Here is a 14939-nt window from a genome sequence, read left to right as displayed (position 1 = left end):
GGGTTCCATTTTCGAGAACTACACGAAAACAGACAATCTAACTCTAACAGAAATACATATTATCCTTTAAAGACTTGATTCTCCCCACACTTAGTTAGCTGTGGTGTCAAAATTGTGATTAACTTCGTTGTCGACTTCCATCGGACCATGTATGTAATGTTTAACTCTGTGACCATTAACTTTAAATTCAATCCCATTTGAATTTATCAATTCTATCGTTCCATATGGGAAAACTCTTTTGACTATGAATGGTCCAGACCATCTTGATTTCAATTTTCCAGGAAATAGCTTGAATCGTGAATTGAAAAGAAGAACTCTGTCTCCTTCTTTAAATTCTTTTGAACTTCTGATTCTTTTATCATGCCATTTCTTCGTTATTTCTTTATAGATTAACGAATTTTCGTATGCTTCATGTCTTAATTCTTCTAATTCGTTTAGTTGACTTAATCGTAGACGTCCGGCTTCATGTAAATCAAGATTACATGTCTTCAAAGCCCAAAATGCTTTGTGTTCAATTTCTACTGGAAGATGACATGCTTTTCCATAAACAAGTCTAAAAGGTGTGGTTCCAATTGGAGTTTTGTAGGCTGTTCTAAAAGCCCAGAGTGCATCCTCCAATTTAATGGACCATTCCTTCGGATTTGATCCTACGGTTTTCTCTAGAATACGTTTTAAAGCTCGGTTGGTATTTTCAACTTGTCCACTTGTTTGTGGATGATATGCGGTGGAGATTTTATGAGTTACTCCATATCTTTTAAGAACTTTCTCAAGTTGATTATTACAGAAATGAGTACCCCGATCACTTATTAAAGCTTTCGGTGTTCCAAACCTTGCAAAAAGACGTTTTAAAAAGTTGACTACAACTCGTGCATCGTTAGTTGGGAGAGCTTGTGCTTCCGCCCATTTAGATACATAATCAATGGCTACGAGTATATATAGATTATTATGAGATTTTGGAAATGGACCCATAAAGTCAATACCCCAAATGTCAAATACTTCACATACTTGGATGACATTTTGTGGCATTTCATCACGTTGACTTATTTTTCCGGCCCTTTGACATGCATCACAGGATTTGCAAAGAAGGTGTGCGTCTTTGTAAATTGTAGGCCAATAGAATCCAGCTTCATAAACTTTTCTTGCTGTTAGTTGAGGCCCATAATGCCCTCCTGTTGGTCCTGTGTGACAATGGTTTAAAATTTTACTAGCTTCATCTCCAAATACACATCGGCGTATTATTCCATCGGGACAACTTTTAAACAGATGTGGATCTTCCCAGAAATAGTGTTTTATATCACTGAAGAATTTCTTTCGTCTTTGGTACGATAATCCTTTTTCAAGGAATCCACAAACTAAGTAGTTTGCATAGTCTGCAAACTATGGGATTTCATTATAATCTATCTTCAATAGATATTCATCAGGAAAGTTGTCTTGTATGGCCGATTCATTTAGAACTTCTAATTCGGGATTTTCAAGACGAGAAAGATGATCAGCGGCGAGATTTTCTGCTCCTCTTTTATCTCGGATTTCAATATCAAACTCTTGTAAGAGTAAGATCCAACGGATTAATCTTGGTTTAGCATCTTGTTTTGAAAATAGGTATCTAAGAGCAGAATGGTCGGTATAGACCACCGTTTTTGCTAGAACGAGATATGATCGAAATTTGTCAAAAGCAAAGACAATAGCAAGGAGTTCTTTTTCAGTAGTTGTATAGTTTGTTTGTGCTCCTTGTAATGTCTTACTAGCATAATATATAGGTTGAAATCGTTTTTCAATCCTTTGTCCTAAAACGGCTCCCATTGCAAAATCACTTGCATCGCACATTAGTTCAAATGGTAGATTCCAATTTGGTGTTATCATGATCGGTGCATTAGTGAGTTTCTCTTTAAGAATATTAAAAGATTTGATACACTCATCTGAAAAGATGAATGGAGCATCCTTTTCTAGGAGTTTATTCATAGGGGTGGCAATTTTAGAAAAATCTTTTATGAAACGTCGGTAAAAACCGGCATGCCCTAGAAAACTCCTAACTCCTCTAACATTTGTGGGATGTGGAAGTTTAGCAATTACATCTACTTTAGCTCTATCCACTTCAATTCCTTCTTTTGAAATTTTATGTCCAAGAACGATGCCTTCTTTAACCATGAAATGGCATTTCTCCCAATTAAGTACTAGATTTGATTTTTCGCATCTAATTAGCATTCGTTCCAGATTAATTAGACATGATTTAAATGTATCACCGAAGACTGAAAAGTCATCCATGAATACTTCCATGCATTCTTCTATCATGTCGTGAAAAATCGCCATCATGCACCTTTGAAAGGTTGCAGGGGCGTTACAAAGTCCAAATGGCATGCGTTTGTAAGCAAAAGTACCATAAGGGCACGTGAATGTGGTTTTCTCTTGGTCTTCGGGTGCTATTGGAATTTGAAAATATTCGGAAAATCCATCTAGAAAACAATAGTAACTATTTCCGGCTAATCTTTCTAACATTTGATCAATGAAAGGTAAGGGAAAGTGATCTTTTCTGGTGGCGTCATTTAATTTTCTATAATCAATACATACACGCCATCCTGTTACAGTCCTAGTAGGAATAAGCTCATTATTTTCATTTGTAATGACAGTCATGCCACCCTTCTTAGGTACGCATTGAACTGGGCTTACCCATGGACTATCAGAAATTGGATATATCAAACCTGCATCTAGCAGTTTAATAATCTCTTTCTTAACTACATCTTGCATATTAGGATTTAGTCTTCGTTGGCGTTGCACATACGTTTTATGACCTTCTTCCATAAGGATTTTATGTGTGCAATACGAAGGACTTATTCCTTTAATATCATGAATCTTCCATGCAATGGCTGGTTTATGAGCTTTCAACACAGAAATGAGTTGTGATTTCTCATTTTCAGTAAGAGAAGACGATATTATTACAGGTAATTCAGATTCACCATGTAAATAAGCGTATTCCAAATGGTTTGGAAGTGGCTTTAACTCTAATTTCGGAGGTGCTTCTATCGATGATTTGTATCGATATCTGTCTTCTTCTTTTAGCATTTGAATTTCTTCTGTTGTTGGTTCATATCCATTAGCTATAAGTGTAGCTAACATTTCAGCTTCATCAATTGGTTCATTACCTTCTCCTAAAGAACATTCTCCTGTTCCTTGTAATTCTGGAAATTCTTCTAATAATTCTGCATGTGCATCTATAGTTTGAATATAATAACATGTATCATCTGCAGATTGTGGTTGTTGCATTACTCTATCAACTGAAAAGGTAACACTCTCATCCTCTATACTTAGGGTCAGTTTCTTACCGAACATGTCTATCATTGCTTTAGCCGTGTTTAAGAATGGTCTTCCTAATATGAGAGGAACTTGAGAATCTTCTTCCATGTCCAGAACAACAAAATCTACTGGAAATACTAAAGTACCAACTTTAACTAGCATGTTTTCCATTATCCCTCTAGGATATTTTATTGATCTATCGGCTAGTTGTATGCTTATTCTGGTTGGTTTCAATTCTCCAAGGTCTAGTTTAGTGTATAGTGAATACGGCATTAGATTTATACTAGCACCTAAGTCTGCCAATGCTTCTATTGAACTAAGACTACCCAGAAAACATGGAATTGTGAAACTTCCTGGATCAGATAATTTTTCTGGTATCTTATTCAACAGCACTGCTGAACAATTAGCATTCATAGTAACAGCCGAGAGTTCTTCCATTTTCTTTCTATTTGAGATTAGATCTTTCAAGAATTTAGCATATCTTGGCATTCCTGAAATCACATCAATGAAAGGAAGATTTACATTTATCTGTTTAAACATATCCAAGAATTTGGATTGCTCGGCTTCAAGTTTCTTTTTCTTCATTTTACTCGGGTAAGGAAGTGGTGGTTGGTATGGTTTAACATAAGGTTTATCCTTAACTGTGTTATCTTTATTAACCTTTTCAACTACCGGTTCTTTTTCCTTATCTTGATCAGGTTGTGGTTCTTGTGGAGTAGGAATAGCTTCATCAGAAGTTACAGGTATTTCAGGTGGTTTAAGTGTTGTACCACTTCCTGTGGTAATGGCTTTAGCTGTTTCATTTCGGGGGTTAGCATTTGTATCACTAGGTAGACTTCCCGGTTTTCTTTCACCTATTAACCTTGCTAGGTTACTTACTTCTTGTTCTAGATTTTGAATAGAAGCTTGTTGATTTCTAAATGCTTGAGCATTTTGTTCATTGGTTTGTTTTTGAGATGTGAAAAACTGCGTTTGAGTTTCAACTAGCTTTGTCATCATATCTTCTAAATTCGGCTTTTTATCATCGGTTTGTTGTGGTGATTTGTTTTGAAAATTAGGTCTTTGCTGGTTGTAAGTATTATTGGATACTTGTTGATTGCTAGGACCTTGTTGGTTTTTGTATGGAATATTTCGGTTATAATTCTGGTTTTGATTGTAAATCGGTCTTGGCGGTTGATAATTATTCTGATAATTATTTCCAGGCCTTTGGTTTATGTATGAAATATTCTCTCTTTGTTCCATTGTTAATTCAATACTGAGACAATCTTTTGTCAAATGTGGTCCTCCACACTGCTCACAACTAATTCGTATTGAGTGAATATCTTTAGTCATCTTTTCCATTCGTCTCTCCACAGCATCTATCTTTGCGGAAATAGAATCTAAGTCATGGCTAGAATCGGCTCTAGCTGCTTTAGATGATCTAACGATATCTTTTTCTTGGTGCCACTCATGTGAGTGGGAAGCAGTGTTATCAATAATTTTGTAAGCATCAGTTTTGGTTTTCTTCATAATAGAACCACCAGCTGCTATATCTATGTCTTTCCTTGTAGTGATGTCGCATCCTTGGTAAAATATTTGTACTATTTGATAGGTGTCTAAACCATGTTGCGGACATCCTCTTAATAACTTTCCATATCTTGTCCACGCCTCATATAGAGTTTCATTTGGCTTCTGTGTGAACGTAACAATTTCTGCTTGAAGTCTTACGGCTTTAGATGCAGGAAAGAATTGTTTAAGAAATTTGTCAACTAAAACATCCCATGTATCGATCGCCCCTTCAGGTAACGATTCCAACCAATCTTTGGCTTCTCCCTTTAAAGTCCAGGGAAATAACATGAGATATATCTGTTCATCCTCCACTTCTCGGATTTTAAATAGTGTGCAGATCCTATTAAAGGTACGTAGATGTTCATTTGGATCTTCCTTCGGCGCACCACTAAATTGGCATTGATTAGTCACCATGTGTAGAATTTGTCCTTTGATCTCATAATCTGGCGCATTAATGTCTGGATGAGTAATTGCGTGACCTTGGCCAGTGCGTTTAGCTCTCATTCGGTCTTCCATACTTAAAGGTTCCAGATTTTCCATAATTGAATTTGTTGAATCGGTATCACTAGATGATTCTGATTTAATGGTTCGTTCCTCAATAATCTCTGTTTGAATGATTGGTGGTTCCGGAGGAAAGTTTAGTGGTTCAGGATCTATGAACCGTTCCTGAATATTTTCCGGATTCTCAATTGTGAGGTCGGGTTCAAAAAATGGATTATCGGAAATTTGAACTGAAGTACTTGGTCGACTGGATGACGATTCTAAAGAAAAATCAACGGCAGTTATATTTGCTAAATGTCTTGATCGAGTTACAGGTGGTGAACGTACAAAAGGTGATGAACGTCTTGCTCGGTGCATTCACTGAATATCCTATTAGTTTTTAAAAGGAAAGAAAAATTATAATAAGTTATCCAATCAATAGACTTTTCTGATTTTGCCCACGTTTCGAATAGCCAAAAGATGCAGCAGAGGGGCAGGATTCGTTTGGTCTCAATATAATTGAGGACTGTTTGGCTCCAATAACCCGGTCCACGTACAAATCCAACTATTACTACGAACCAGAAAATTTTGATGTCTATTAATTTAACCACTTAAAATAAATTTTCGTAATTTTAAGAAATTTAGATAAGAAGTAGAATAAAAATCTATGTCCTAAAACTAGAATAGCGAGAAATAAGAAAGAAAAAGAGTTCGTCGAAAAAGGTCGAAAAAGAAAAAAAATGGTTGAAAAATAAAAGGTGACGGAAAAATAAAAGAAACTTATCAAAACTTAAAAATACTTGACTAACCTAACCTTATTACTACAACTAACTTAAAATTATAATCGCAAATTGAGATTACTAATTGGAATGATAATTGATACATAGTAAAAGGTGTCTAAAAATATTAAAGCTTACAGGAAAAACTAAATCCCAAATGGAAATAACTTAAAAAGAAACTAAAACTTAAAAAGGCGTCGCAAAATTCTAAAGCACCTAAATCTTAGTCTAAAGAAAAAGCACTTAAGGAATTCTACGGCAAAGCCTAAAAATCTTAGGAGTAAAAATGACTATGGCAAAAACTAAGTTTAAAATTAAATATGAGCTAAAAATACAAATATTACGCTAAAATGATTAAAAAGGGACAAAATATAAAAATATACAAAAAGTTGTAAAAAGTACAATTTTTATAAAAATATTATTTTTATATTATTTATTTAATAAAACTATTAATTTTACAATTTAATTAAACTAATTAATACTAAATACATAAATTAAATAAAAATTAAAAGTTAAAATAAAACTAATAATAATAATAATAATTATTAGGGTTAAATAATAATAATAATTAATTAATACCCGTAATTAATGCTCGATTAGGGTTTTTCGTCGCCTGTCAGAAAGTCTCCGCGAGTCGCGGCAATTAAAGCATCAAACCCCGTGAGTCGCGGGGTTCCAGAATTCAGCTGACAGGTTTAAATATTCGACGCGTTTTTTCTTTATTTATTTTTTTTTTTCTGTTTTCTGTTTTTAAATATATAAAAGATATTAAAATAAAACTTATATTTTTATAAACTAAACTAAAAATAAAGAAACTTATAAAACTTAAATATTTAACAAAATCTTAAAAATACTTATATTTTTGTTTTTCTTTTTATATTTTTGAATAATTAAAACGTATTTTTACAAAAACGAATTTTAATAAAAGTTAACTAAAAATCTTCTTTTTTTTTTTATATTAGCGTTGCGCTTCCGGCATTTAAGAGTGTCCCCGGCAACGGCGCCAAAAATACTTGATGTCAAAGCTAAGGTATACGAAATAGTTTATATTTTACTAGGAAAAACTATTAAATACGATACAATTTTATACAAGATATTTATTTATTTATAGAATGGATATACTTAAACCTTGCTACAACACTTATAGGCAGTGTACCTAATCGTACAGTAGTGTAGTTTTTAGTAAGTCCGGTTCATTCCACAGGGAAATCTTTAAACAAAGCGTAACGCTATATTAGTTTACTTTTATAAAAATACAAACATATATATAAGTAATATTATTATTATAAAGGGGGGTTTTTACCGTTTAATGACCGGTTTGTCGATTTTAAAACTTTAGTCGCAGTTAAAACCTAATGTAAAATATTAAATAAATAAAAGACTTAATTTAAAGCGTAAAGTAAATAACGATAATGAAATTGCGAATAATAAAAGTGCGATAAAATAAACTTGCGATAATTAAAAAGTACGATAATTAAAAATGCAATTAAATATAATAACAATAAAAATGCGATAATTAGAAGTGCAATTAAATATAAAATAAAGGAAATTAAATATGAAATAAAAGAATTATGCTTATTTAAACTTCCGTAATCATGATGTTTGACGTGTTGATTTTAGTTTTATGCCCATGGGTTAATTGTCCTTTGTCCTGGATTATTTAATATGTCCGTCTGGTTTTTGTCCATAACAGTCCATCAGTCATAAATATAAAGTGCGAGTGTCCTCGTCAAATTATTATTATACCCGAAGTTAAATATTCCAACTAATTGGGGATTCGAGTTGTAACAAGGTTTTAATACTTTGTTTAATGAATACACCAGGTTATCAACTGCGTGTAAACCAAGGTTTTACTACTTTGTTAACAATTACACCAATTACCCTTGAATGTAATTTCACCCCTGTTTTAATAATTCTAGTGGCTATTAATCCATTCCCGTGTCCGGTTAAATGAACGATTATTCGTACATATAAATACCCCGCCCATCGTGTCCGATCGAGTGTGTATGGTAATTTATAGGGACGCCCAATTGTAAATCTTTATATTAACATTAACAAACTATCATTTAGTTAAACAAATATAAAGCCCATTAATAGCCCATAGTCTAATTTCCACAAGTGTCGTTCTTTTGTCCAAACCCCAATTATGGTACAAAGCCCAATTACCCAATTTTAGTAATTAGCCCAACATCATGATTACTTCGTTTTAAATAAGCATAATAATAACTTAGCTACGAGACATTAATGTAAAAAGGTTGAACATAACTTACAATGATTAAAAATAGCGTAGCGTTACACGGACAGAATTTCGACTTACACCCTTACAACATTCGCTAACATACCCTTATTATTAGAATTATAATTAAAATTAAAATATAAATTATAAATATAAATATAAATTTTACGTATGATAAGAGAAGAAAAAGATTGATGATTTTGATCAGAATTCGGTTGGCTTTATAGGCAGTTTTCAAATTTAGGGCTCCGCGACTCGCGGCATATTTTGCCTTCAAACTCCGCGAGTCGCGGAGTTTGAAATTCCAGCTCACACTTTGGAGTCTTTCTCTGCCGACGGTTTTTATTTATAAATATAATATATATAATTAATATAATTAATTATATATTATATTATATTTATATACCTAGTTAACTTGTAATTTTTAGTCCGTTGCGTCGAGCGTTAAGAGTTGACTCTGGTCCCGGTTCCGGATTTTCGAACGTCCTTGCGTACAATTTAATATCTTGTACTTTGCGTTTTGAATCTTGTACTCTTGTAATTTCGAGACGTTTCTTATCAATAATTGGAACCTTTTTTGATTGTCTTTTGTACTTTTGAGCTTTTTGGTCGTTTGCGTCTTCAATTCGTCGAATCTGTCTTTTGTCTTCACCTTTTATTATTTAAACGAATATCACTTGTAAATAGAACAATTGCAACTAAAAGCTTGTCTTTCTTGAGGAATAATGCTATGAAATATATGTTCGTTTTTAGCATTATCAAGGTTCGTGAACGAATCTGGTAAAACCTCCCTATAGGGTCAATATATACCACAACTATTGGTGTTCAATTGGTTTAAACAAAATCATGTCATCTCTAAGGATCGAACCCATGACCTCTCCATATTTAATTATCAAACGAATATCTATTAACCCGCTTAAATGGATATGGATATGGATGAGTGAACTGAAATTAAATGGATATGGATATGGATGAACAAAACTTAAATGGATATAAATATGGATATAACGTCACCCGATCTATTGTCATTTCTAAACCTTAATATGAAACTGAATAAGTGTGACGACCCGGAAATTTCTGATCAAATTTAAACTTAATCTATATATATTTCCTATACGATAAGCAAAGTCTGTAATGTTGAGTCTCAAAATTTTGGAACTGTTTATATGGATTTAGTTAACCTTTGACTATTCCCGACGATTCACGAACAATGGTATGTAAATATATATATATATATATATATATATATATATATATATATATATATATATATATATATATATATATATATATATATATATATGTATATATATATATGTGTATATATATATATATATGTATATATATATATATATGTATATATATATATATTCATATATAAATATATATATGTGATCTTTAAACATAATTAATATATGTATATTGTGATACATATATAAAATGAATAAATACTAATTACTGAATATATGTTATTATATATTAATGAATATCACATAGTTAAAAATATGTAGTTGTAATATTAATATATTAAAGGTAATTCCAAGTTAAAGTATATTTATTGTATTAATATTATTACTACCTTCATTATTTATTATAATAGATAGTAATACTAATATTAATATCAGTATTACTAATATTATTATTTTTAATATATAAATATGAAATTTGATACATTAAGTTGTTATATTATATTACTAATATTATTGTATCATTATTATTTTAATTAGTAGAAAAATTATAATTTTAGTTATTATTATTATTACCAAAAATTATCATTTTTATTTAAGATGATTATTATTATTATTGTTATCATTATTCTTATTATTAATAGTAGTATTATTTTGATATTATTAACACTATTACTATCTCTATTATATTTGTTATTAACATTAGTATCCTTATTATTAGGAAATGTTAACAATATTATTAACATTAATACATTAATAATTATTATTATTAGTTTAATTTAAATTATAAAAAAAAAAGAAACAGATATATATAGATAATTAAACGAATCAGACATATATATCACTATCTGATAATTTTTTTTTCTTCCTTTTCTATTGAACCCGTGAACCAATTCCTCTTCTCCTTCACTACAAAACACGATCGAATAATCCATGTTACAGCATCAAACACCCAATTGTATACATAAATTCATCTACTGCAATTGCAAGTGAAATCAAACAGAAATAAATAAAAAAATATATCGTTCCTCAGTTCTTGATTAATTTTTCTAAAAACTCGATTTTGAAACAAATATCAAAATCTATTAATGTAATCTTTTTAGGAACCATTTATTTAATCTATCTGTGAAATTTCATAATTCAATTCCTCATATTGAGTTACAATTTTAGAGTCAAAGGTTCAAACAAAAAAGGTCAAACGATTTTAAATCCCTAAAATTCGTGAGTTGTAGTTTGTGTCAGGTCGTAATGATGATTGTCGAGTGTCTCCATGTTGATAAGAACCATTTTTTATGAAGGTGTCGAAGTCCCAAAACACCCCAATCTCAAAATCAATTTTTCTGTTTTGCAATTTTTTTTCTTCGAAGAACTGCTACTGCAGTTTAAATTTTTATTTATTTATTTAGGTTCTGTAATAATGAAGAAGATCTTAATACATGATTTATGTTTGTTAGCAAGTTTCAAATCATGAGTTAGCAATTCGTTTCATGATTATTATCCTGTTTTGGGTCGACTGATTATAAAAAGAAGGATGAAGAGAACAGATAACTAATACGGATTATAATTAAATAAAATGGGTTCATATCAGAAAAACATAACTGGTTCGATGGTAAAGAGGTGATTTGAGTGAGCGGAAGGTCTCGAGTTCGATTCCAGTTGAGAGCATTTTTTTTACTACTTAAAGAGGGTATACATTCTATTTTATATCTATTATTATTATTATTATTTTTATTATAAATATTTTTATTGTTATTATGATCATTATTATTGCTATTATTATTATAATTGTTATTATTACTATTACTATCATATTTACAAGTATAACAATCAATAATATTATTAATTACTAGTATAACTATTATTATTACCATTATTATTATTACCATTATTATTATTATTATTATTATTATTATTATTATTATTATTATTATTATTATTATTATTATTATTATTATTATTATTATTATTATTATTATTGTTGTTATAATTTATTAATAATATTATTACTAAATATTATTAGGGTTATAATTATTATTATTATTATTATTACCATGATTACAAGTAAAAATGAACATTGTTGTTATTATTAGTACCATTATTAATGTAATTATTATTATAAACTTTGTCATGCAAGTATTAGTTATCATTATTATTATTATTCGTAACATAAATAGTATAAATATTATCATTATTATTATTAACATAATCATTAGTATTATTATTATTAAACTTATTATCATTATTATCATTTTTATAAAATTAATATTTTGTTATCACTAAAACTATCAATATTATCATAAAAAGATACTTTTATATAAAAATACATTACTTTATATTTTTATTGCTAAAAAGATATTATCTAAGCTATATCAATTAACATATAAATATATACTAAACCTTAATATATAGTTTTTATTATTAATCATAAGTAATAATTATATAAAACATATAACTAAATATATTAAAATTATCTAAATAACATATAGTATAACAAGTATATTATTAATAACAAAAATATATATATAATTGATCGATTACGATTACGTGTATTAATATATCCACAAATGATATAGGTTCGAGAAACGGAGGCCAACCCTATACTTATTCAATGTCGTTCTATGTATTTTTACTACAAAATACAGTATGGTGAGTTTCATTTGCTCCCTTTTTCTCTTTATATTTTTGGGACTGAGAATACATGCGCAACTTTTATAAATGTTTTACAAAATAAGCACAAGTTCATGAAACTACATTCTACGATTGTTTTGTTATACCGGATATCTGTACTTATTATTATTATGCTTGGTAACCTAAGAATTAGTGAAAAACACTAATTGACGCGAATCCTAAAGGTAGATCTACGGGCACCAACCACCCCCATTTTCTAATAGTGGAAATGCTTTAGTACTTCGAAGGGTTCTTGTCATACATTTGAATAGTGGAATGTATGATGTCAGATATCTTAAGCGCTCTATGTTAAGGTCGGTTACCAGGCGACTCATCGTATGAATGATTTTTGCAGTTGTAATGATCCTGCGTATTTAATTAAATGAAATCTTGTGGCTTATTAAATATTATGATTACTATATAGAACTTAAACCTATGAACTCACCAACCTTTTGGTTGACACTTTAAAGGATGTTTATTCTCAGGTATTAAAGAAACCTTCCGCTGTGCATTTGCTCATTTTAGAGATATTACTTGGAGTCATTCATGACATGTTTCAAAAGACGTTGCATTCGAGTCGTTGAGTTTATCAAGATTATTATTAAGTCAATTTATAGTTGAATATATTATGAGATAGTATGCATGTCGTCAACTTTCGATTTAATGAAAGATTGTCTTTTTAAAAACGAATTCAATGTTTGTAAAATTGTATCATATAGAGGTCAAGTACCTCGCGATGTAATCAACAGTTATGAATCGTTTATAATCGATATGGACTTCATCCAGATGGATTAGGACGGGTCATCACAACAAGACACACAACCGAACTTGACCTCGTAAACTCAAAATTATTGAGCCTCATGATTGTCCTGTTGGGAATGTGAATCAAAGAAGTCAAATCTATAATTAATCAATATGAGTCAAAAAGAATTAATTGGTTACGTCTTGGTAATAAAAATACGTTGTTTTTCCATACCATCTCTCGAGTTCGTAGCCACTCTTCGCAAATTACGAGCATGTTAATTAACAGTTCTGTAAGTAACTAGGAGGGGGTGAATAGTTACTTGATACGTTTTTAACACTTTTTTGATTTATCACTAAATTTGATTAGCTATGATCAACCAATTCAACTCAAACTTGATGTGTGTGGTGCATATGTTCAAAATGATAATCAAGGTAATGTAAAGAACATAAACACAAGGATTTATAGTGGTTCGGGTGGATGTTAACTAATCCATCTTAATCCACTCCCCGATTACACTAATCGGGATTTCTTGCTTCACTAAGAACTTTTCTCCAAACCCGGCGGAGATCCGATTTACAAGTCTTCAACTTCTTTGGTAGACAACATACCTAATATTTCTATCCCTTTGAAAGACCAACTCCAACCTAACTCAACTTGTCTTCACCTTAGACAAGTATTAATCTTCAAATAAGATTAATCAACTTCCTAAGTCCCTTTAAGGAAGTAGATCACTAAGCTAGCCTATGCTTCTACTAATTGAAATTACAAGACTCATACACTTTGCAATGATGATCCTAAGACAATACTAGGACATACTTTACACTAAGTAAACTCACAAGAAAAATAATTTTGATTAGTAAGTTTACAACAACCAAATTCTATATCTATGAAATCATAGAATTTTCTCTTGCTTGATCACATTTGAGAAGTAATTAAAGCCCTCGTGATCTCTGGAAATAAGCTTTTGAAATATGCAAGAGGGTCAGCTTCAAATGCTCTTCAATGCTTGCCTTTTATGGTGAGATTCAAAAACTAGTCGTTGTCACACGGTCACTGACACGGTCGACCGTGGTTCGATCGTGCGTGCTCCAGTCCAAAAGTATTTATCCGTTGTATAACCGTTTGACTCATATTTGAACATAACATTTTAGAATCTTTACTCCATCTAGCACCTGCAGAAGAAACCTAATATCCTATACAAGTACTATATGCATTAAGTGTGTGAGATTTGATCTTATTGAGTGAAAATGACATAACACTCTAAATGTGATAAACCCAACATTCTTGGAGAAGTGTCTTGATTGATATTTTGGGTAATCTCAGTTTGGTCAAGACTTAGTTAGCCTCATTAATGCATTTGGTTCAATCTTAAAGACTAGTCAACATGTCATTAACTTCCTTGTTTCAATTAATCACAAGTCATATTCATTTTAAGATTAAGTAGAGATTAATTGAATGATGTCTTTCTAAAATAAACATTAAGTGTATAAAGACATCAATGTTAAGTCATACTTGGACAAGTAATCACAATGTGTTACTTAGACAAGACGAAATAGACAATTGACCATTATTCCTTTGTGAACCATTTTACACTTAATTTATTGGAGTAAACTAGTTACTTGAATCCTAGTATTCTAACTAGTAAATACATAGCAAACATAGTAATCAAGTTGGCAAATTGATGAGTATTAAACATATTAGCAAGTAGCAAGTAATAATCACACATAGCAAGAGATAGTTATTCTAAAATCAATCATATAGATATTTGCACAATACTATGGTTTAAGTTTTAGCAAGCTTACTTGCAATGTAACATATTGCATGATTAATGTGTAAGCACACATTAATGTCCAACACATGCACAAGGGAAGAGCAATCTCTAGTTGGGACTTGGTGACCATCCTAAGTGTATCTAAGTGTATTTAGGATTACAAGTCTTTACTAGTTACACTTGAAAACATTGTTCTTCATTTAGCCTTAATTTGTCACTACGTCATTTTTAATTGTAA

Source organism: Rutidosis leptorrhynchoides, chromosome 2, assembly GCF_046630445.1.
Source record: "Rutidosis leptorrhynchoides isolate AG116_Rl617_1_P2 chromosome 2, CSIRO_AGI_Rlap_v1, whole genome shotgun sequence".
NCBI lineage: Eukaryota > Viridiplantae > Streptophyta > Magnoliopsida > Asterales > Asteraceae > Rutidosis > Rutidosis leptorrhynchoides.
This window is presented reverse-complemented; position numbering follows the sequence as displayed.